Below are 24,236 nucleotides of genomic sequence, written 5' to 3'. Positions count from 1 at the left end.
GACAGTTAAACCACATATGGCTGAACTCTATCTTTAGAGACCTTGATTAAGTCTGAGGAGCGGCAGATGGTTTTTCATTTTTTATACTTCCAGATGATACTGACACTGATGAGTTCTAGTTTTTGTTTCTGTTTATGATAAAGCATTCTAAGAAAGAAAGACAAAAATAGAAACAGCAACAAAGAAAATATGAAGAAGAAAAGGATTTATTTGGCTCATAATTCCGTGGTATAGTCAGAGTAGGGATGTCACAGGGGGGGTGAGGACTGAGATAGTTGGTCATACCTTATTCACAGTCAAGAGCAGAAGCAATGAATGCCGGCATACTGCCTACTTGCTTATGCTAAGCTAGCTTTCTTCCTCTTAGAGTTCGGGGGTCCAGCCCATGAAATGGTGTCACCTACATTCAAGATGGGTCTTCCCACATCATTTAACAACCAAGACATTCCCCAGTAGACATGCTCACAGACCAACCTGATCTAGACAATTCCTCAAATGAGACTCACTTCCCAGGCAATTCCAGGCTGTAGCAAGTTGACAGTTAAGACTAACCAGTGTACTGTTCTTCTGGGGAACACATTTTAAGAACTGCTGTCTGGAAAATTAAGTGTTTGAAAATGATGTGTCATCCAGGACAATCACTGTGATTTTTTTTCATTAGAAAATATTTTCAATCATAATTACATCTGGAAACACTAAAATAATGACAAACTAAAATCATTATCTACCACACTAGTTAATTTTTGACAGGTTATTTTATGACTTAAGTAAAAAGCTGAATGTATTCACTGCCAACAGTGAATAAATGCCTCCCTTTCCCTATATCCGACACCAGCATTTGTCATTATTTATTGATTTGTTTGTTATCTGAGCTGTTATGACTATTTTGGTTTTTTGTTTATGTTTTTTTAGATTATAATATAATTACAGCGTTTCTCCCTTTTTTTTCGTCCCTCCAGACTGTCCCACGTATCCCTCCCCACTTCAAATTCATGGCCTCTTTTTACATTAGCTGTTGTTTTATGCATATATGCCTATGTTTTAGTTAACATTTCTCTGGTGGCTCAGGATATTGGACATTTTGTTAAATGTTTATCTGCCATTTTTCTCTTTTGAGAAATCTCCATCTAGTTCCATGCCCCATTTGAAACTGGGATGTTTATTTTCTTGTTCAATTTTTTCCTTTACTTTTTCTTATATTCTAGGTACTAATCCTTTGTTGGATACAGAGCTGGTAATTCTTTTTTTATTATTATCCATTCTGCCTCTTTACTTGAGTGGTGGTTTCTTTTGTTGTACGCAAACTTTTTAAGTCAAATGAGGTCCACTTTTCTTATTCTTCTCTCATGTATTACATCCTGACTGAAGTTTCCCCTCCCTCCACTCCTCCAGTCTCTGATCAGGCCTCTCAGGGATAGCAACTGAACAAGATGTAACAAGTTACCATAAGACTAGACACATATGAGGCCCATTTTTTAATTATTGATCTTGACGCCTATGCAGTTAGATTCCTGGTCATAAAGTCTTTCCCTTAGCCGATGAGTTCAAGCCTATCCTCTACTTTCCCTTTATCGGAAACAGAATATCAGCTCTTATGTTGAGTCCTTGATCCATTAGGTGCAGCCACTATGAAGATCAGAATGGAGGCCCCTCAAAATGCTGAACATAGATCTTCCATTTGACTCAGCTATAGCACCTTTGGGCACATACCCAAAAGACATACACCCTAGACTCAGAAGGATATCTGTCTTGTTTTCTTCCATCTGTGGATGCTAGAATTAAATCTTCAGATGCACATGTTTCATTTGTATATTCATACATATATCAGGAAATTACTGAGGGGCCATAGCAGTACTTTCAAAGGAGATAGAATTTATTGGTATAAAGGGCTGAAAGGGAAAAATGAAACAATATGGGGTAAGCTGGTTTAGGGAAGTGGCTGGTAGTGTAGAGAGAGAGAGAGTAGGGTAAGGGATAAATAATACCAAATACCTTTTGAAGATGACATGTGGAAATCTACTACTCTGGAAGCCTACCTGCACACACGCACACACACACACACACACACACACACACACACACACACACACAAATGAAATTGCTGTATAACAGGGAAACAATGTGTTTACCAGACAACAGAGGCTAACAAAAAATCCCAGTGTCAGATATGAATTACTTCTTATGGAGTTGTTGACTGGTGAGATCCCACTGACCTCTAAATATTATGGGATGTTACTACTGCTCTTGGTTACCCCCCAGGACTTGATGGTAAGGCTCCATTGTTGAAGACAATGCATGCCTGAGTCATAGAATAGGCAAAATTCAAGTTGATACAGACCTAGAAGTTGTATTCCTACTGTCTGGATGTCACAGTGCTGGGAGATGCTATACAAGCTACTTGAGGAGAAAAGTAATCATCAATCATACCCAGATATGAGCCCTTCAAATTACAATAATGACTGGCCTGGAAAGACATGACCATTAGTGCAATAGTAGCATGAACACCTTGGGAGTAACGAACGACTTTCTGGTTGGATCTAAGTCCTGCTCCATAGGATGAAACCCGTATCTGGTACCATTATCAGGGTAAGAGCTTCTGGCTAGACAAGCCATAGGCCCTAGGAGATAATCAGCTATTATTATGATGCTAAATGGACGTAACATTGAAATGACTCCTAATGGCTTACCATTATATCCATTAGATCAACGCAATTGCCTCTCCCTCACGGATAGGGAATTAGAAGCTTCTAATTGCAGTAGATTGTGATTAACACAAAACCAGTCAAGGTGCAGAAAACAAGAAAATGCAGAATGTTCAACCCTATAGAGAACATATATTCTGACAATCCTCCTCCCCCACCAAGACCAGGGATAATTGGAATAGAGGGTAAAGAAGGAGGCCGAGGTGGTAGGTGACTACAACATCATCTTCTGAACACAGCAGGGAAGCTGCACAGAGGCACTCATAGTGGTAGCAAGAGCATGTATGAAATTTGTATAAGCCAAGCCAGACCAAATCCCAGCATGGAGGGAGGAGCCGGGCACATAACCCCATCCCAAGTTGTGATGCTATTGGTAACTATTAACTGCTAGGAGAAAGAGAGACAGATTCTTCTAAGAGTATATACCCTGATAAGTTGACAGCTTTAGTAGAAGATCCCACAACTAAGAATATATGGGCAGCACAAAATTTGTCTTGAAGGATTTTATTTATTAATGGCACAAACTTGGGTGGGTAGAGGATAGGAGTTGAATTGGGGAAGAAGTGGAAGAGGAGTTTATTAGGAACAAAACATATTGCATGAAACTTCCAAGAACAAATAAAAAGAAGACTGAAAACCATGAAAAGAAAATTAAATGAACAAATACAAATCAATGGAAACACTTACTGAGAATGTATTCTGAGCCAGGGTGTATGGAGTACACCAAAACAGAAGGAAGTCTCTGAGAGCTTCTTGGGATACCATTCCCGAGCTCTTCTTCTCCTAAGACCAATAGTAAAATCTTCACACAATGAATGAATGAATAAATAAAATGAATGAGCAAATGAATGAACGAATGATTGAATGAATGAATGGGGTCTCATCAGCTGTGGGAGGAAACCAGGAGATGGGTAATGATGATTGGAACAAAGATCTGAAGACATTTGTCAATGTGTTGGCAGTCAAGGGGTCAGATCCTGATATAAAAGTGATGCTGTAATCAGTTATACACTAACCTCTGCATAATGAAAGCTGGCACGGAGAGTCAAGGAGACAAAGCAGGTCAGAAATATTAGTTCCTCCATTCCTTCTTTACAAGGCTCTCCTCTGCTCCCAATAGATAAAGCTCTATGATGGAGGCTTACCCAGCAGTAATTTTTCCTCATGTAACTAATACTTTCCATCTCTTGATTCATGCACACTTCTGATCACATAAATATGTGATTATGCCATGGTGTTATTTACTATAAATTTACACTCTGCCCTTTTTCTCCCCCCTCCCCTCTTTAAAACTTGGTGCATAATCAGTTATTATGAGCAAACCTCTTGGAAGGACTGCAAGTTTTAGAAATTGAAATTTGAGTTCCTGAGCCTGCGAGACAGGACTAGGTTGTAGAATGTGCTGAGGCAGCCGAGTTTGCAGGGGGCGGGAGGGGAAGCTAGAGGCAGCTTGGCAGCCGGCCTGCAGACTAATGATGTCCCAACCTTGCCTTATGCTTCTGTGAAAATGAAACCCTGTTCATAAATAGAAAGAAGACATCGACACAAACAGTGATAAGCATCATAATTGATGTTTACTGGTAAGTGATATGGGGGCTCAGACTGGAAGGCTTTGACTGTTTCTCAGAGTCTGCAAAGACTTTGAGTAGACATGTAGGCATCTGAGACACAGCTGAAAGAATGGGGCGGTTCTTTCAGGTAAAGACGGGGAGTTCCTGACCCAGGGAACAGTGGGTTCTCATAGCTCCATTTGCAGACAGTTAGATGCTTGATGGTCAGTGGCATCTATGTTTTCATGTAGGATGTGAGAGGACCAAAGGAGCAGGGAAGTGCAATCTACCAAGGAATTAAAGAGTATATAAAACTAAACTAATTGACTGGGAATTTTAGTGGCATCTCGAGAAGTACATATAGCAAGAGGATTTTAGTGCTGAAAGTACTCATGAATTCCTTAATCTTTCTCACCTTACTTTTGTTCAAACCACCAAGCTCAAATATAATAAGAAGTCCAGGGAAGCCCGTGCCAACTTTCAGCTTACACAAAGGACCACTCTATTAGCCCAGTTGCTCTGAATCATTAATTAAGAGATTTGGGAACCTCACTTTGGACCAATTTTGAGGATAAAACTTGAAGTCTAGGATTTGGGGGACCAAAACTCTCCCAAGTGGTGGAATTGTTAAAGGATATCATGAATATTTTCACTGATGACCTCAATTATCTGAAGAAGGAAATAGTGTAGGCCAGGCCATCTTCCACTTGTGACCCTTTTTCACCAGGCAGATTTGTATATGATCCTGCTAAATAGATATATGACATTGGAGCATACATCAAACATTTTGTAATAAAAAGTCGTGAAGAAATTTGAAACAATTCCTTGGTATACTTATAACTTTATCATGTATTAAAGATAAAAGGAAATTTGCATACTATTGAGATAGATGTGCTTTTTTTTACATAAATTAAATATTGTCTAATGATGCAGGCCTGAGAGCATCTTCATCACCCTTCAAAGTTCACAGATATTTTGATTTTATAACCATCAATGCTGAGAACACCATTTTGTATAAATTGGCAGAAGTATATTTTGGACCATTTTAGAAAATGCTAGAAGAAATTATTAGAAATTGTGTCCTCATCTCAAGCCAAAATTCACTGGATGAATTCTGTATGTAACTCAAGTTAGTAACTCAACCCGTAACTTTTCAAATCAAAACATCTTAACGCAGTCAACCCCAAAGATACTAATTTGATAGTGTTGAGAAATGACGGTAGGGCATATTAACGTCTTTGTTTTCTCCGAGTAACCCAATGTTTCTGTATGAGCAGACAGCCTTGAACATACTATGAAAATATTGAAGTTTATACCTTATAATATCCAGGAAGGCACAAAAGTATTTGAGGCCAAATTTGTCAGTCTGGGCAGGACACCATGTGCAGGACAAAGCATCCATGGATGCTCAGATCCAAAGTTGCTGAGAAGTCCTGAGGAAACAGATGAGCATGGCCAAGAACACCTGTGTGAGTTCAAATTCATTTTTCCTCACTCCATCTTCTTTTACTGAGGAAATGGGGCCAAGGGGGGAGAGACAAAGAAAGCAGGCAGCAGAAAACAGTGTATGTAGAGGCATAAAGGTAAAAGACCCCTTTGCTGTTTCCTGACTCCATCCCTACATACACATGTTACAAATTTAAGAAGCTCTTTGACTAATCCCCTCAAAGCAACCAACTCAACCAACTTAATTTGAGAAACATGGAAACAGAAGCTTACTTCTGTTAGAAGAAGAAGAAGAAGAAGAAGAAGAAGAAGAAGAAGAAGAAGAAGAAGAAGAAGAAGAAGAAGAAGAAGAAGAAGAAGAAGAAGAAGAAGAAGAAGAGGAGGAGGAGGAGGGGGAGGGAGGGAGGGGGAGGGGGGAGGGGGAGGGGGGAGGGGGAGGGGGGAGGGGGAGGAGGAGGAGGAAGAGGAAGAGGAAGAGGAAGAAGTAGAAGAAGAAGAAGAAGAAGAAGAAAGAAGAAGAAGAAGAAGAAGAAGAAGAAGGAAGAAGAAGAAGAAGAAGAAGAAGCGGAAGCAGCGGGGCAGCTAGGTATAAAATGATGTTAAGCCCCCTATTCTGGGGCTTAGTATATCAGGGCTTGAAGCCTTGCTCTGCTACTTGCTGGATATATAGACTTAAGCAAGTTTCTTGACCTCTGTAAACCTTACTGTCTTCGTCCATGAATGGGATCCGAAGAGGACCTGACCACAAAGAGTAGTCATGACACTAGGGTCATCTATATCTGGCCTAGAGTTATTCCCAAGTAGCAAAGGAAAGTGTCTGATAGTTATGACTACAGTGTGATATTTGAGCAGTTGATATGGAGTCTGCTAGAGCTGACAGGATGCCAAGGTTGCATTTGATTGTTTCCGACCTTCACATTAAACAAGATAAAATGAGGCTCAAGGTAACACATTCTTAACATCTGGATGCTGTGCTCTTTTACTCAAAAACTCATTCTGTTAACAATCCAGCTCTTCCTAGAAAAAATATACTTTCTGAATATCACTGTGAAAATCATTACTGTCATAACTAGCTGATTAGAAATCTGGCTTTCTTGGTATATTCCCTTCAGTGGCTACCTCCAGACTTCCTCTTCTCATTGCCCCCTCCTTTCTGATTTTGTCATTGGGGTTCATGCCAGAGATCCCTTACCTTTATGCACCTTCTCATAAGCCACGTTGTGCTGGCTGACTTCTTTACATTTTTCTCTCTTCTCCTCCTGGTCTTTTTCCTATTTTCCCATTCCTCTCAGCAGACAATAGGATCAAAAGCAGAGGTGGAGATCCATGAGACATTGACTACACTGGTCTGGTCTGTGGAGTTGACTGTGCAATTGTTTTAATTTATGTGGGAAGTCCTAGCCCACTGTGAGCAGCACCACTCTCTAGATAAAGTGCTCACCAAACTGTCAGAAGACATTTTAAAAGTACAGATTGCAAGAATCCTAAAAAGACAGACTGAATTAAAATTTCTGAGATAGAAGCAAAAACAAACAAACAAAAAACAGATTTCTATCGAGATGTCATTTGGTTCTCGCGTAACCAGCAGGAAACATTGGAGAATCATCAACCTTACCCATCTCAAGTGGGGACTTTCTTAGGTAGATAGTTTCTTCTCCTCCAACATAACTGCTCCTCAACCTTCCTGTTGTAAACATCTGCATTAGTTCCTAGAACCAGGATTCTATGATACCCTAGGTATTGGCCAGGTGATGCTGCAACTATCCACAAATAATAAGCCACTCTTTGCAGTCAAATACACAATTTGGTGGAAATTTCAGTAACTGTTGAGATTTGTGCGCTTTAGAGTGTCTTCATAGCATGTTAGGGAGTTACCAGAATAGACCAGAAGATGGCAACATGACACTAGGGAATGATAATGGAATGGGCTTTGTGATCTGGCCACAGGGTGGAAGTATGGTACAGTGTTTGGAGCTAGCTAGTGTGGGCCTCATGCTCTTCTCACAGCTGATGAGCTTTCAGTTCGTGGTTAATTTTAAAGCAGACTTTATCGTCTCCGTTTTCTAATGGTGACTTCTTGAGAGATTGTATTCTGCAGGTGTGTCCTTCAGGGGTCTCAGACAAAGCTATACTTCCCGACGCATGTGTCCAGCAAGTGTGGGGCACAGTGCATCTTTCTCAGTTGCTAGTAACTTAGGGTGACAGCTCTTGAAGGTTTTGAAGGGATGTGTGAGTCTTCGGGGGGCCATATTTTTGGAACACAAGGCCAAATCCATTCCCTGGGGCAGTGACTGACACAAGAGACCCAGGACACAGGGGTTGGCAGGATTTTTGTAAAGTAGATGAGCAGAGCTCCCCTTGGGAGAGCGAGGTTCAACCCTTAACAGTCTCTATTTTTGAAGGAGATCTAGATGCTCTGGATACAGACTCCCAATTCTCCAACAATTGGCAACTAATTCAAATAATTTACAGCAGGACAAACAAAACACAACTATAAAAAGCATTTTAACATTTGCCTGCCAGTTAGTAGTTCCTGTGTTTCCAGAAGAGGTCAGAAGGGCTGGAGGAGGCCAGAAGGGGATGCCTGGGGCTCAGGCCACAGCACTGCACGTCGGGTGTTCTGTTGTGCAAAGTATGTTGGAATAATCTCTACTGCAGTTTTGAACCATAGCATTCTTTTATCGTGGCAGGACCCATAAGGAAGCAGCAATGGTTGGGATTTTTAAACTAACTTCAGGACAACTCCTTAGATTATTTGCCTTGGCTTCTAGCACCAGGACAATCTTGCTTTCTATTTCTGCCACTGAAATATTTTCATAAATAATTGGCATAATAGTTCCATGTGACTCATGTAATTTTGTCTCTATTGGAAACGTATCATTTTTCATGATTTTGAAAATGGCACATGACCCTTTTTGGAGAGGAAGGTGGTAACCCCAAACACCACACAAATGCCACCCTGCCACCCATCATGATCACAATTTTGTACATCTTAAAACATATCAATATGAGATAAATGTAAACCTGAGTATTCATAATTCCCTTTTAAAAGATTAGTAACAGTGGGGCGGTGGTGGTGCACGCCTTTAATCCCAGCACTCAGGAGGCAGAGGCAGGCAGATCCCTGTGAGTTCATGGTCACAACCTGGTCTACAGAGTGAGTTTCAAGACAGCCAAGGCTGTTACACAGAGAAACCCTGTCTTGAAAAACCAAAAAAAAAAAAAAAATTAGTAACACTGACTTGCAATCTGTTCTTTCAGCCCAAGGTATCATTGATGAATTGATTATGACCCTCATTGTATGCTTCTTCGAAGCCACAATCCAAAATAGAACAAAAGTGTATTCGGATGACAGCTGCCACCATTTACCAGTATTGCCACTGAGCATTCTAATCTTATATTGAATTTGGAAATATGTCTTTTTTTTTTTATAAATAAACTTAAGGGTGGGCTTGGTAATCTACACATTTTTCCTTTTTTGAAAAGCTTTATTTTACTTTTGAAAACTATGTGTGTGTATCTGTGTCTGTTTTTTGGTATATGCATGTGAGTGCAGATACTCCCTGGAGCTGACCTTGCAGGTAGTTGTGAGCCACTTGATGTGGATGCAGAGAATTGAACTCAGGTCTTCTGGAGGAGCAGTAATTGCTCTTAAGCATTGAGCCGTCTCTCCAGTGCCACTGGGCTGTTGTTGGCTTTGTTTTATTTGAGACAGTATTCTACTTGGTAGCCATGGATATACTGGAATTCACTATATAGCACAGGCTGGTCTTGAACTCATGGTGCTCCTCCTGGCTTACCCTCCCAAGGGCAGGCATTACAGGGGTGAGCTGTCATGTCTAACCTAATCAGAATGTTAATAAACTTAAAATCCTCTGAAGCATTATTTTCAAGAACCTTTAGACTTTTAATGTTTGTTGTGTTGTTGGTGTTGATGGTTGGCTGGATGGTTGGTTGATTGGTTGGTTGGTTGGTTGGTTGGATGGATGGGTGGATGGATGGATGGATGGATGGATGGATGGATGGATGGATGGATGGATGGATGGATGGTGGGTTGGCTGGTTGGTTGGTTGGTTGGGTAGGTGGGTGGATGGGTGGGTGGGTGGTTGGGTGAATGGGGGGATGGATGGTTCTTTGGATGGATGGATGGTTGGATGGTTGGTTGGTTGGTTGTTAGGTTGGTTGGTTGGTTTGAGACTGAGTCTCTGTGTACAGCCCTGGCTCTTCGAAACTCATTATGTAGCACAGGCTGGTCTTGAGCTCATGATAGTTCTCTTGCCTCAGTCTCTCAAATGTTAAGATTATTACACTGGTTATATGTGATTTTTTTTTTTAACAAATTGAAGAAGTATTCTGCTATATTCATTGAAATAAAATAATTTTTTTGTATCATACATGGGCATCAACCCATCAAAATGCCAATGGGAAAGCTGATGGAGAATTTGCTACTTTTTAGAAGTCTAAAGGTTGTGAATTATTTTACTACATTTCCTACTTAGAGTGGATCTTCACCCCTTAGTGCAGACTTCCTTCATTCTACCATATTTTTCTTGTAATGGTCTGCTCAGCTCTCGCTGATAGGAGGTACACTGATCTGAGCTTGTGTTTTCTTCAGCTGTCATACAGACTTCGAAGCTTTGTTTTCCTCAGCAAGCTGGTCTTACAAAATTCCTGTTATGCTTTTCTGTTTTTCTCTGACATACTTAAAAAAGCATCGTAATTTTTACTTTATGTAGAAGGGGCTCATATAATTGGGGCAGTGCTTTTTAGAGTGGTACTTTGAAAACTTTTGGACTCTTCTAAGCAGTTTTCCTACAGAAACAAGGCTCCATTTAGGGGGCATACCACAATCCCTTTGCATTTCTTTTGTGATTCGTATGTCCAAGCTCAATATTGCGATTAAATCAGAATGTGAGGAATATGTGCATGCACTATTTTAGTTTTGTTCTTTTTTTTATTATTAATGTCAAACACTTCTCACTCCCATAATTTTAATATGTAGCCAGGATGGAGAAAACCTTAGATATCTATTTCTTCTTTCTTTAATTAAAATTTTGTTTTATTTTTAATTGTGTGTATGTGTGCATGTGTGTGTTCGGAGTAATATGTACATGAGTGTAGTGCCCGAAAATTTCTCTGGGGCTACAATTACAGGGAGTTCTGAGCCCCTTGATATGGATGCTAGGAACTGAACCTTTTAACCTCCGAGCCATCTCTCCTGCTTCCTCTGTCTCTTCTTGAATCAGTTGTAGTCACTGTACACCTGGGTTTAAAATCTATCCACACCGTCTGTATTTAGTTTAGTTGATCAGTTTTGTTTTGTGCTTTTTTTTTCCTTGAATACTGCTGAATATAGGTGTACAGAGTGCATCTGTGCTCTGGACTGTCTTTCCCAAGTTACATTTATCAATGACTGATCTGGTCCTAAAGACAGAACCACCTCTGTGTTTGATTTTAACGCTTCCTGGAGGAAACTGAGTTTATTGTTGCTTGCTGATCCTTCCTACTAGTCCCCTTCTTCCTTCTGTACATCTAATTATTTGTGTTTTTCTTACTGAGTTGGCTGTTTTATTTGTTTATCACTTCTTATTTAGTGACATGAATTCATAGTGCATGTATATTTATCTATAAATTTATGGGATATGGAAGGTTACCATATGACTCTTTACAGAGTGTAAGTCACATCCTGAAGTCATCTTTTACTTTTCCTTGATATCTTGTAAATTAAACACGGTACTTGGTACTTTTTTAACATCTTTAAAAAAATCAAGTTTTAAAACGAAAAGTTGAAGACAGTTGTTTTTAAGGTTTTTTGTGGTATTGTGCCACTTGATGTGAAGCTCTTGTTTCGTTTCTTATTGCCTGATACACTTAACTCTTCTCCATTTTCCAAGGATATGTCCATAAAACATTCTTTGTTAGCAATGGACTACATGACTATGTTATTTACATCCACGGTGGCTATTTCACTTTCTAAATATTTCTCCTTTTATTCATGCTATTAACTTTTGTTCCAGACAGTAATATTTTATCACTTTATATATTGAACTTAATGTTCAATATATTTGTATTACATCTTATGTCCTTTGTCAGTATGAAATATGTTTATTTTTCACTCTTACATGGTAATAAAATTAAAATGCTTTTGTTCGTCTATTTGTTTGGTTTTTAAGTCTTTAAGTCAATTGTTTGCTTACTGATATGTTTCAATGTTTCTTGTTCCTTGTAATTCACCAAAAGTCTCTTGTATGTTTGAAAGAGTTTAGTTGGAATTATAGAAACAAATTGAATGATTTTTTTAAAAGGTATCCATCACAATTTTAGTTATTGATTTAATGAGTATTTTCTTTTATCCAAAAAACAAAAGGCACACGGGGTGGAAGAATCACAGATTAAAGGCCAGCCTAGACTATACAGCAAGTCCCTGTTTCAAAAAATTGGTGGCTGGGGATTCCCTCTGTGGTAAAGCACTTACTTAGCATATGCAAGGCTCTGGTGATAAACCTGAGCTCTGCAGAATAATATCAATAATTAATAAATAATGAATAGACAAAAATATCAAAATGTTCCCCACCTGCAGCTTCGAGTTACTTCATTTTGATTCTGTTATGAATCCTTGTTCTTGGGACATTAGTTCCTTAACTGAAATATAACAATACTGAATCTGTTGGCACTGCATAAGCTGGAGACCTATCCCAACATTGTATGAAGAAGTCTTCATGTCCTGTGCTGAGGGAAGTCTTTCCTATCCATTTAGACTCGCAACATAGGGTTCGCCACATTGAAAAAAGCAACTCAGACTCCAGAAAGCAAACAGGAAAAAGCAAAGGCACATTGATTCCTGTTCCTCTGATGGCTGCCCTTACATTATAAGCTGTTTCTTGCTTCAGACCGAATGTACTCAGTCTGTATACAGTAGAGAACCTGCTATACACTATAAAGACATCAGACTGATTGCATTTCTCCTCATCACTTTTTATTTCTTTCACCTTCCAGTGTCAATGAAGTTTATCATCTTTTTTCATCAACATTTAAAACATTGGCCTTTTGTTTCATAATTATAGTTCACTTCAATTGTCCAATAAGCGAGCAGAGCACTAACTCTACATTAGATTATAATTGTGAGTCAGTGGTGCATGCTGTAACCACTAGTTCTGACATTAAAATAATTAGAAGATAAACTAGTAGTAGAGAGAATGACATAATAAAAAATAAACTGGAAACAACAGGAGAGAGTGAAGGAGGGCTATAAAATTAGTGGGATTCATAGTTAGATTATATAATAAGTTGTTTTTTAAAGATTTACTTATTTTTGGTGTGTGATTATTCCACTTGTATGCATGCATGTGCACCATATGTATGCCTGGTACACACAGAGGTGGGAAGAAGATGTCAGGATCCCTATAAGTGGAGCTACAGACAGTTGTGAGCTGCCATGCAGGTGGTGCAAACTGAACCTGCATCCTCTGCAAAAGCAGCAAGTGCTCTTAAACATGGAGGCATCCCTACAACCCCTAAGATTTTGTAAAATTCTATGGGTTTGATTGTTTGCTGTGTAAATGTATATGCACTAGATCCTTTGTAATAGAAATTATAGTAAACCACCAGGTGGGTGCTGGGAACTGAACCCAGGTCTTCTGTAAGAGCAACAATAGCATATTGTTATTAAGCAATTAGAAAATGATGGAGGGAGCAAGAGAAAAAAGCTGCAGGCATCTTGGATAGGTGCAGCTTGGAAGAGAACATCCACATGTGTCATAAGCACATATACGGGCATTCCATCTCACAGTGAAATAGATCTGTGAAAATGAAAACACTACTGTAGACTTACTAGAATGGTTAAAATTTAAAGACAATCGATATCACAGATTTGTAAAGATGTGGAACGCCGAGGCTTCTTATTCCCCCACCCTGTTAGGAACAGAAATCTGCTCCTATTAACAGGAGCATGCATACATTGGGTGACCTGCGTTTTCCTCCTGTGTCCAGTCCCTATAGAAATTCGTGTCTATGTTTTCCAAAAGCATGCCCAAGGAGTTCACAGTGTCAGCATATATAATAATCCCTAACTGGAAACAATTCAAATATCCATCAACAGTATTATAATTAAATTTTTGTTATATGCTGTATCTGCTATACATTACTGAGAACAAATTAAATTCAGCTGGCTGCAAAACTTGGATGAATCCCACAGTTCTGGACATAAAAAGGCATATTGTGGGATATTAAAAAAATGAAGTTTAAAAGCTAACAAACTGATCCATGTTTTCGAATATTGGAAGCACCTTGGAGTCCAATCAACAGATGTGTGCACTTGCTGTCTCTCTGTATGTATGCTGTACTGACTGGCTTGTAGCCTGTGTGTGGTGGGAAAATGGAGGTTCTATGGAGAAAAATGCCTCCATCAGATTGGCCTGTAGGCCAGTCTACGGGGATATTTTGTTGCTTGATGATTGATGTGGGAGGGCACAGTTCACTATAGGGAGTGTCATCACTGGGCAGGTGGCCCTGGATGGTGTAAGAAGGATAGCATGTGAGCCTGGAGAGCAAACCAGTAAGCAGCATTTTCCTGCATGGTTTCTGATACAATTCCTGTCTCCAGATTCCCGTCAGGAGTTCCTACTCTGGCTTCCCTCAATGATCGACTGTGAACCAGACATGGAAGCCAAATAAGCCGTTTTGTCCCCAGGTTGCTTTTGGTCATGGTATTATCACAGCGATAGAGAGCAAACTAGAACATATGCCAAACTTTAATGAACAATCACTGGAAACTAATCTTAATGTTATTTTTAAGAAAATACCTAGAGGAGGCACGGTGTTAAGTTTCTTCATTGTCATGATGATGGAATGAGCTTCTCGGGAACTAGCTACTCACCAAGTCCTCTCAAAAAACCCACAAAGACAATGCAAGCCATGCACGATGAAATAAAGACAACGACAGAATTTGGAGCAATGGGGGCAAGTGGGTGGTCTGTGGACTTCAAGTACATCTGTTTATTTCGTATGTGTCTCGTACTTAGATGACGTGCCTCGTTTCCGCATCTAAAAACGTGAAGATAAAAAGCAGCTCTCACACAGAACAATATTTTCAGGATTTTGTGGTCCTATTCTCATTAGGCAGTCTATAGAATTTTAAAGCAGGGAAAACATAAATTTCTAACAAATGAAACCAAGTAGTATGGTGTCCAGAGACGTTCAAGGATTGAGGTAATGCAATGGCAGTCTCAAATGTGGAAAAAAATTCAATTCTCAATTGGAAAAGAAATGAACAATGTTGACATGGGAGATCGTCAAGAAGACAAACCTTAAGTTGAACAGTAAGAAACAGACAAGAGCTGAAAATGACAAATTCGATCTTCAGTGAATGGCTAATCTCCTCTCTTCTGTTGCTGCCCTTTTTTCCCTCTTGCAGAGTGCCTCTTTGCCCAGAAGTGTCTCTCGCCTTCTCATCAGTCCTCATGAACATGTAGAGCGTGGCAAAAAGTATGTTGTCCGTTTTCTTTAGAAGAACCTGAGGTGATCTGTTGACTGCCACACACCTGGGAGGTTTCTGGGCCTGGACTTTCATATCTTGACATAATGGCCTTGATTTGAACAGGGCCAGTGTAGACTCAAATTATTACTAGATATAAAACCCAGGCTCCAGACACCATAAGCAAGGCAGCCAAAGAAACACCATGTCATAGAAGAAAAATGAGCTCAGAGTTCCTTCAGGAGTAGATGCTCAGTAGGGTTCCTGGAGGCCATCAGTGATCTGGTTTGTGGATGCCTGCCCTTTCCCTGTTTTAGGAAGAAGTGCTGAGCAATCAAATTAAGCTGCTGATTCTTTACGAATTACTTTTCAGTTGACTTAAATGACACTAAGACTATAATTTACTAGGACTATGGTTTCATGCTTATGCAGAGCTTTTTTTTCAGTTATTTTAGACCATTTAACAATGTTATGTTCTTAAACTACAGTAGCATCCAAGTCTGGGAAAAAACCTGGGCCAAGGGGGTTTGGAATATTTGCTTTTCTCATTTTGATCTAAGATGGCATTGTCTTTAAAGTCTTACCTGTTTCTCATTCTCCATTTTTTTCTTTTCTTTTTTTGATTGCTTAAATCCAGCACAAATTTTTGCGTGGACAAAACCAAGCAAGTACCAGCCATGTTTACATTCTTTGCTGCATATTTCTTTGCCCAGCAGCGCCTCAGCCCTGAAGCGCATTCAAGAATAAACATCATTCTTTATATAGAAGAATAAGAGGTAACCCGAGCAAACATCATGTGACTCTGAACCTTTGAAAGCCAATATTTAGCAACCTCTCCCGCTCTTCACTTTCAAAATATTTGTCTCTGAAAAGAATGTGAGAACGAGTTTGTCAAGAGGAAGTCAAAGTGGACAAAATCGACACTCAGAAGTTACACTCCAGAGGTGTTTGTGTAGGTGACTTCACAGGCCAGATCAAAGCGAATCATAGCATCACCTGTGGGTCCTACAAGCAGCAAAGCCTGTAACTGAGAAGCAAACTCTGCCTCCTGGACTCTTGGAGGAGGAAGTAGGTTCTAGATTTTAAATTTCATGGGTTGGGGATAGTAAAATCATGTGACTTCAAATTAAGAGCAAACATTGTCAAATTTATTCTCAAATTCAATTATTTACTTATTTAGTTATTTATTGGCAGAGTCTTAAAAGGGAGGCCAGAATGCTCTAGAACTCAAGAACCTCCAATTTTCCTACCTCTATTTCCACTTCCAGAGCACTGGGATTAAAAGTATGTGTTACCACAGCTGTTCTTCAAATTTAATATTTTTAAGTAAAATTAAACTGTGATAATAATGAAAAATAGTTCATGCCACATGACTGATCTCTAAGAAAACAAAATATAGAATGCTGATAGTTTAGTTTCAGTGGAACATAAACTTCACCTTTCCACTGAGCCTTAAAAAAATGAATAATTGCCGGGCGGTGGTGGCGCACGCCTTTAATCCCAGCACTCGGGAGGCAGAGGCAGGCGGATCTCTGTGAGTTCGAGGCCAGCCTGGGCTACCAAATGAGTTCCAGGAAAGGCACAAAGCTACACAGAGAAACCCTGTCTCGAAAAACCAAAAAAAAATAAAAAAATAAAAAAAAATAAATAATTAACCAAGTTCAATAGAACTCATTCTTTGAAATAACAACTTACAAAAGGATTTTAGGGTTGACAAACTCAAACTTAGAACTAGTTAGACAAGTGGTCAGTTCTTTGCTTGGCCTTTAAGTGCTAAAACTCCTTTGTATCCTCTTTCAATAAAGAAAGAATAAATTGCATCCATGAGAAGAGAAAGTTCTCTTTGCAAACTTAATAGAAGTTTCAAAATATAAAAAATAGACCATTTAGTACACAGTTATTAATAGTAACACCAAGAGATATGACATAAACTAGTGTTTGAAATGTAATGCCTTAGTTTATTCTGTATTTATAGAATACCTGAGGTTGGCTACTGAATAAAGTAAAGAGGAAAAGGGGACGACACCAACTTCACCACTGATAATCAGTGTGGTAAACTGGTAAAGAAGCATCTTGGCACTGATACACTATGGCCTTGCTTTGAACAAGAGGCATTTAGATCTAAGCAAGAAGAGATGGGGGAGTTTCAGTATCTTCCAAGTGCATGTGTCAGGGTGGTGTATAATTGGAGATTTGCTCTCCATGGTGTCTATACATATTTGGAGGAAGAGAAACATTTGAGCATCCAGAGCCTGGGGGTGGAGGGTCATTGCAAGCCCTATCTTCACAAGTTGTTAGAGTATTTTTCATGCTGCCCTCCAGTTTTCATGAGGATTCTTATAAAAACCAGCAGGCTTCCTTTGTGCATCTCTGCTTCCTGCCTTACCATGTGACCCTTCCATGCATGGACTCCTGCCATCTACCATGAAGCCTTCTCCAGAGGTGTTTGGACTTCTGGCCTCTAAGACTGTGAACTAACTAGATCTCTTTTTATATGAACTTAGCTGCCTCTGGTATTTTGCAGTAGTAATGTAAAGTTGACTGACGCAGAGGGACATTTTTAATCTAATATATACTTACTAACGGCTAGAAAGTAGGATGCACTGTGGGTGTCCATATCCCAAGGTACCTGGGCAATTCAGCTTCCCTCAGACTCACTGATACGTGTTGGAACAATGAAGCACACTGATCTTGGCTTTAGTGGAACTCAACAAATCATATGACTTGAATGTGATGGAGCCAACAACTAGATAGAGGAGGTATCTGTAAAGGTGTGGTAGGAGATCTGGGGGGATTATATTAGAAGTTATCAAGAACCATGAAAGAGTCTACTGTAGAAGACAGCTTTGCTAGAGTTTGGTGAAATTTTCAGTTTCCCCCATGAAAGAGCTGGCCACCAAGGATCGCCCTGGGATCTTGGTCATCTTTGGAGGACTTGCAAGGAATGACCCAAAGAAGAGATAGAAGACAGGATCGATGGACAAAGTACTCAGCTTTGCTCTACTTGGCTTGTGTGTCCACTTAAGTGTCACTGAACAAACATGTGTAGCTTATAAAACCTGACATTCCGAAACAGATTTATTGGCAAGGACCAAGTGCACTTATCTAGTAGCTATGACTCCCTAGGGATTCAGCACCACTGTACCAACTGTTATCTTGGGGAAAATTAGATAATAATACCCACATAGGGTCAACAGCTTATATTTACCAAGCACCAGGAAAAGCCATCTTATATGTCATGCAGCTTGGGAAGTGCACAGCCCTGTGTAGAAACCCAGCTGATGATCTTCTGCTGATTCATGAAATTCAAAGCACTTTGTCCACATACATCAGCTCTAGCAGGCTTGATAGCCACAAGCCCCAGTGGTGATGAAAAGATGGAGCTGTTGCTGTAGGAATACATAAAGCAGGAAAGAAAGACACCCAAGACCAGGGCAGGCATAAAGATGCCCAGAGTACATCATCTGTATGATGAAAGTCAGGTTTGACTGACCAGTGTTTATAAATCCATCAAAGGATTCATTAATGGGCTAGAGCTGTGGTTCTCAATCTTTCTAATGTTGCCGCCCTTTAATACAGTTCCTAATGATGTGGTGACCTCCAACCACAGAATTATTTCGTTGCTATTTCATAACTGTAATTTCACTACTGTTATGAATAGTAATGTAAATATCTGTGTTTCCCAGTCATCTTAGGTGACCCCAATCAGTTAATACAGAGCTTTTCTGGTCCTAAATACTAGCAGCGTCAGTGTCTGCCATTAGAGGGACTTCTGCTCATCCCCTTCAAAGGGAGATATGTCAGAGATAAATGATGTGAATGAAGATGTGAATCCTTATCCCGAAAGTCATTATGGAATAAAGAAGATGGGGCACATCAGTTTTAATTTTGTGAAGGGAGTTTAGACCAAGAAGGTGACCCTTGAGAGCCCTATGTCAGCAGGTTCACATGGCCATCCAGATCAGAGGTATCTGAGAGACACCACCACCATTAGCACTTTGTGGTTGACATTGGCAGGTTACCAAAGCTACTGCAGCAGATGCAGGAGTTCTTTTCATAATGACCTGGTCCTTTTTGCAGGGATCAGCAGGACTGATTTTTCTGCAAATCGTTTCACTCCCAGAACAAGTTCACGATGAGAGTGAGCAGAAAATATTGAAAGTAAAGGAATTTTCAAACAAGAGAAAATTGCAGTCTCTTTCACATGTCTTTAAACTAAGAAAAACACATTTACAATTGAATTAGAATGATAGGAAAAGAAATAAGATATCACAACTTGCCTTTCATTCTAGTAACAGCTTCTAATCCACTGGCTTTCACACCCACCCACCCACCCACACACACACACACACAAAATGTAGAAATCAGTCTGCACATTTGCTGACATACTGATTGTGTATGTCTGTGTGTGTGTAATGTCAGCCATCACTGATCTCCTGGATGTAAGCATGATCCTGAGATTATCAGATCTTGAAAGACTAAATCTTGACAAAACTGCTCTTTAAAAAACAGTCATCCTAATTTCATTGCTATAAATTATCTTAGAACTGATCTAATTTATCTTCTTTATTATTTAAAGATATGAAATATGAAATCAAGAAAGGGGATATGACTTCCATAAAGTTAGGAAACAAGAATGGTTGAGAAACAACCATTAACATGTTTGTTTTTTTTTAATTTCTGTACATCTCCTGAGATGACCCACTTGACTGTCTGTATTTCATACTACAATTTCAAGAATGTTGGTTTAGTAAATACACTAGGAAGAAAGAGATGGTACCTCAAAAGGGATGAGATGGCATGCCCTCTTGGAATTCTAGCTCTTAAAAGATGGAGGCACTAGGATCAAGTGTCCAAGGTTATCCTCAGATGTGTAGTGAGTTTGAAGTTAACCTAGGTAATATGTAATACCATCTGAAAAACAAAACCTTGTCCTACTCAGAATACAGAGATAATACCTGCTTCTAGATCAAAAGACAAGTATGTTTATTCTCCACAGTGGAAGAATTAGACTTCTTTAGCTTAGGTTTCTTTCCCCTGCCAACCAACTCGCCTTATGTGTTTGTCGCTGTTATGTCTCATCTGCACTGGTCAGTGGGTCTTGGTGGCTCTTCTGATTTGACCTTCTTGGAAGGCACAAGTATTGAGGCTTTGCCTCTAGCTAAGAATACCATTCTGGGGTAAGGGAATCTTCAAGAAGCAGGTCTTAATGACAGGAAGCTAGATCATTAGAGAAATATCCTTGAAGCAGATAATGGGACTCTCATGCTTTTTTCTCTGTCCCTTTGCTTCTTGGATGCCATGAGGTAAGCAGCTTTGCTCTGTGTGTACCCTCTCTATGATGCTCACGTAGTCACAGACCCAAAGGCAACAGGACCAAGTGACAAAGGACAGAGACCTCTGAAACCAGGAGCCAAAACAAAGCTTTCTTCCTTGAAATTGTTTCTGTTAGCCATGTGGCTACTATGTGGAATGTTAACACAGCTTTGAAGACAAGTAAATAAGCCGATGATCACACTGCTTACTGGGATGCACTTTCAATCTTTACCCTAGGAGTCTAATGTTTCCTGCCAGCAGCCATGAAACCTTGATAGACCAATAAATGGGCCGGCAGGCCAGTTTTAATTCCTTAGACCCTTCCCAACTGCTGAGAGAGACTAGAATCTGATTTGCTGTCAGGTAATCAGCCTGGTGCTCATTACTTGGCAAGTAGTTACAAAGTGGTGCTTTCCCACAAGCAAATGGGCTACACACACACACACACACACACACACACACACACACACACACACGTCCTACTAACATACAGATCCATCTATATACACATGTGCCGAGTTCGAGACTCAAATGACACAACACATGAAATCCAGTGAAAAAATTAGACCCTTTCAAGCTTATGCTACTGCCCTGGGTTGTATGTAAATCAAGAGAGAAATAGGAGCAACGAGAGAGAGAGAGAGAGAGAGAGAGAGAGAGAGAGAGAGAGAGAGAGAGAGAGAGAGAGAGAGAGGAGAAAGGGAGCGAAATGTGAGACGCAACCCAGGGAGGCAGTCCATAGAAACAAAATGAAGCTAGATGGTGGACTTGAGATCCCGGCAACATGTCGTCCATACCCACAATCCTGCTGCAGAGGGAAGTATCTTTGTGGATTATTAATCTACTCATCCTAGCACCCAGAACCTATTCTTATGTCCTTAAATCCAGTTCTTGCAAAACTGCTTCTTGTTTATAAGGACATGGTTCTCTCCCATTCTCGCACCTATCATTGTCTACTCTGGGTGTCCAGGTTTGAACCCACTGCCAGCCATTTTTCCTCTGAATGAGAAGCGTCCCTGTTCCACATTATCTGAGCCCATCTGTCATCAATCCTGCTGCTCTTCTTGGCTTTTATGCTCTTTGGCTGACCCCTCGGTACTCAGAATAGGCCTTTCTATTCCACTGCCGTGGTCCACTCAGCGGTTAGGGACACAGCTTTTTTATTAGTCCAACTCACTGCCTGCTCACACTCCTTCGTTTCTCCCGTGGTGGCGGGGAGGGGTGGGTTTAACTCCGGACTTCTGATTCTTCTTGGGAGAACAAGGAAATCAGAGTTGCCAGGCTGAGAAAAACAAGGGCTCCTGAGGTCATCCAAGGACCTTCTAGAAATGACGAGGGGAGACGGGACTGTGTTCAGGTGACCGCACTCAGCTTCCTTAGGGGACAGAAGCAACTCAGACTCATAAACACGTCAGCCACAGCTCAGGGATCAGGCAGCAATTCAGGTCCTTGGACCTGCAGGTAAAGTCATGTTAATAATCACTAGTTTGGGATTGTTTTCTGGTCTTTCAAATACTTTTTTATTTCCCTGTATCTTATGTCTCTCTTAGGAGCCATGGACATTTATTAAACCTAATGAAAACAAGACTGAAGATGGTCTTAGGGCATGGCCCCAGGTGACACAAAACAGCTGTTACATAAGCCAAGAATGAGGAAAGAAAAGATACATCTCTTTTATATGTAGCAGTAATCCTATTAATTTTAAATATGACTTTCCCCCCAAGATTATGCATTCAGTTAGGAAGAAAGTGCTATATATATTCATATTATCAATCTACTTACGAATATGTATATAATTATATCTATAATATGAATATGTAGATAGTAAATAGTATATACTATAAAATATATATGAATTGCCTGTATCCACTCTGCTGTCTCCTTTTTGTTAAAAGGAGGGTCAGCCAATAGAGTTAGCTCATGAAACGCTGTTGAACACAGGACAGGATTATCCAGTGATGCCCTGCCAAAGCCCATTCAAGAACATTTCGCTTGCTCCTCAGTGGAGTCCTATCTTCATTTTTATCTGACAGATGAAGTGTTCCCAGGTAAAACATGTTAGTGGGATGCCCTGGGGGAGGCACAGAGCACAGCAGCAGATCTGCAGGAGTCAGTTCTCCTGCTGGGATTGGCCCCTCTGAGCTTCTCCCTAATGTCAATCGCCTCAGCTCTCCTTAGCCTGCAGCCTGCAGGTGGCTGACTGCATTCTGCGGGACAAATGCTTTGGAGTACATGCCCTGTGCTTCTTGTTAGGAAGCTGTCCTGTTACAGCCATCTTTGTGCGCATTGATGCCTGCCTAGTGGCTCTGGCATCGCTCCCCTCCCCATTCCTGCCCCCCCAAGCTAAGTGTCCATCTTGTTATCTGTCATCAATTACCAATGCAGCACACATGCCCAGGCACACACATGTGCACGAGTGTGCACCAGCACACACACACACACACACATGCACACGCACACACACACGCACACATATGAGCACACACGTACGCATTCACACACATGCATTCATGCATATGCACAAGTGTTGGTGAATTAAAGCTATTTCTGAAGGTCTACCAGATAGCCTGGGCCTGTGATTTATTGTCTTTCTCCCTCACACTTCTCAGTATGAGCCTCATATCATGATTGTATGGAATCATCTAAGGGGGGTGAACGGAAATGCTGATGACCGAATTTATTCACTCTTTCCCATTAAGGAGAGACTTAAGGAATAAACTTAGTCTCATGGGACTTCAGAGGACAGGGCTTCATCTCTAGAAGTTCCTTGGAAGAAAGCAGATTATTAAGTGATATACTTTATTGAAGAACTTGACCTGCAGTACTAGTCAGTCAAAAACAATGCTGGTGGGTCCAGCAAGATGGCTCAGCAAGGAAAAGGCACTTGCAGCCAAGTGCGATGACCCCAGTTCGATGGCCAGAATCCACATGGTGGAATGTCACTTAATTTCCACAAGCAGACTGTGGCACATGTGCATTCCTACACACACACACACACACACACATGCACACATACACACATGCACAAATGAATGAATGAATGAATGAATGAATGAATGAATGAATGAATGAAGAAACAATTTAAAATGCCGGAGGAAGGCAAGACTCTGAGAAATTAATCCTGAGTCAGGAAATGCCACTTCAGCTTTGTAACCTAATGTTTGTTGAAAGGAAAAGTATCAGCTCAGGGCCCCCAAGGTCAAGTTCTCAGCACAAAGGAGATTGATTTGCCCCAGAGGGACAGAGGGCAAGGAATAAGAGACAAAGACAAGAGATACAGAATAAGGGAGAAGGGGAAGGGAACAAGTGAGAGCGGGTGAGGCTATTAGTCCCAGAGGGACAAAGGACTGCCTCTGGATAGAGGAGACAGATGTGGCCCTTAGGAAAATGGTGGTTTATAAAGGTAAAGGGGAAACTCCATGTTAGGATGAGGTTTTTTTATTTTAATTGAGCGTGTTAATCAGATGAGCCAAACAGGGCTTTTGATTGCTGGACTTCAATACTTTGATAACTGGACCTTTTGTAGTGAGCATCAGGAGGAGGAAATGGCCAAACAAAAGAATAGACCTTGGTGGCTGACTTTAGGAATATAATCTAACAATATTTTAGCAAGACGAGGGAATGGGAGAAGGGCAAGGCCTGCTAGAGCCATGCTGACAGTGCTAACCTGGCCAGAGCCATGCTCGCTATGCTAACCTGGCCAGAGTCCCTTCACTTACATGCCTAAGGCGTCAAGAAAACTGAGATAGT

The sequence above is a fragment of the Peromyscus californicus genome, unplaced genomic scaffold (genome assembly GCF_007827085.1).
Source record: "Peromyscus californicus insignis strain IS unplaced genomic scaffold, ASM782708v3 Scaffold_4__1_contigs__length_199733344, whole genome shotgun sequence".
Lineage (NCBI taxonomy): Eukaryota > Metazoa > Chordata > Mammalia > Rodentia > Cricetidae > Peromyscus > Peromyscus californicus.
Note: the sequence above shows the minus strand (reverse complement) of the source record.